Raw genomic sequence first — 1,526 nt, forward strand, 5'->3', positions numbered from 1 at the left:
GCTTACCTAAACACCTGTTCAGGCAAGGTGCCCGCAAAGCTACTGTTTGCCTAGAAGATAAAATCAATTTTAGATAAATTGTTACCTACAAAAAAAAAAAACTTACAGGGAAAACCCAAGATACACAACAAAATATTTTAATGTGGGAGATAAAGTTCATTTCAAAATATATAAGAATGGAAGACAAGGATGGTATAGTGATGAAAAGAAAAGGCAGTATGATGTACATAATAAAAAGTCAGATAGGAGAGCACAAATGACATTCGAACTAGTTGAATACTTGACATACCAAAGAAAGAGAAGAAATACCAACGGAAGTGTGTTATGACTTGTTTAATGTTCCAACACCAAAAGAGGTTGAACCTAGGCGAACCAGCAATAGAAAACATAAACAAATAGAACAAGTTGAAATAGTCCCTAAGTGAGAGAAGTATTAAAACTTCCCAGGAAATTAAAATCTCAAAATAGGGAGAGGTGATGCTAAAAGATAGAATAAAATTAAATAAAAAAGTTGTCAGAAGTCAAATCTCAAAATGGCAAGAATCATGACACCCCCTGTGATAATGGACCAGCGGAACTCATATAAGTAACAGCGTGTTTGACTGAGGGAGAGATGAGAAATTGCAGGAAGTTGAAATGTGTCATTCATAAGTTCAGTGAGTCACAGAAAATTGTTGAGAAGTTGTTATAGTTCGTTGAGAGTTGTTTTGGATTGGTTACAGTTGTTGGCAGAGTATTTGGGAAAATATCAAGTGGAGACAGTTGATGTCAACCCCGTTCTGTGGTACAATATATCACATGGGATTAGCACACGACCAGAGCTTGCCTTAGGAGGTGCAGGGCCCAATTGGGAACAATTTTGGTGGGCCCCAGGTTCCCAGTCAACTTGCACCAAGGTCTATAAAATCATAAAAATATAAAAATCCAGCCGTTGAAACTATGCCACTGTGCGGTGCCATGTAAAAACACTCAGTCCATGCTGTGAAGTGGTGGTGTTAGGAAGGGCATCCCGCCACAAAAAACATGCTAAACTAGATGGGTGCCAGACGTAGCCCCTGGCTTGTTGGCCCCTGTCGAACCATCCAATCCATGCCAGCATGGAAAACATGTTAAATGATGATGAGGATGATGATATGCATATATATACATACACTTATTATGTATATATTTATGTGTGTGTCATCATCATCATCATCATCATCGTTTAACGTCTGCTTTCCATGCTAGCAAGGGTTGGACGATTTGACTGAGGACTGGTGAAACCGGATGGCAACACCAGGCTCCAGTCTAATTTGGCAGAGTTTCTACAGCTGGATGCCCTTCCTAACGCCAACCACTCAGAGAGTGTAGTGGGTGCTTTTACGTGTCACCCGCACGAAAACGGCCACGCTCGAAATGGTGTCTTTTATGTGCCACCCGCACAAGCCAGTCCAGGGGCACTGGCAACGATCTTACTTGGCTTGCCGGGTCTTCTCACGCACAGCACATTTCCAAAGGTCTCGGTCAGTAGTCATCGCCTCGGTGAG

The sequence above is a fragment of the Octopus bimaculoides genome, chromosome 3, assembly GCF_001194135.2.
Source record: "Octopus bimaculoides isolate UCB-OBI-ISO-001 chromosome 3, ASM119413v2, whole genome shotgun sequence".
NCBI classification, from domain to species: domain Eukaryota; kingdom Metazoa; phylum Mollusca; class Cephalopoda; order Octopoda; family Octopodidae; genus Octopus; species Octopus bimaculoides.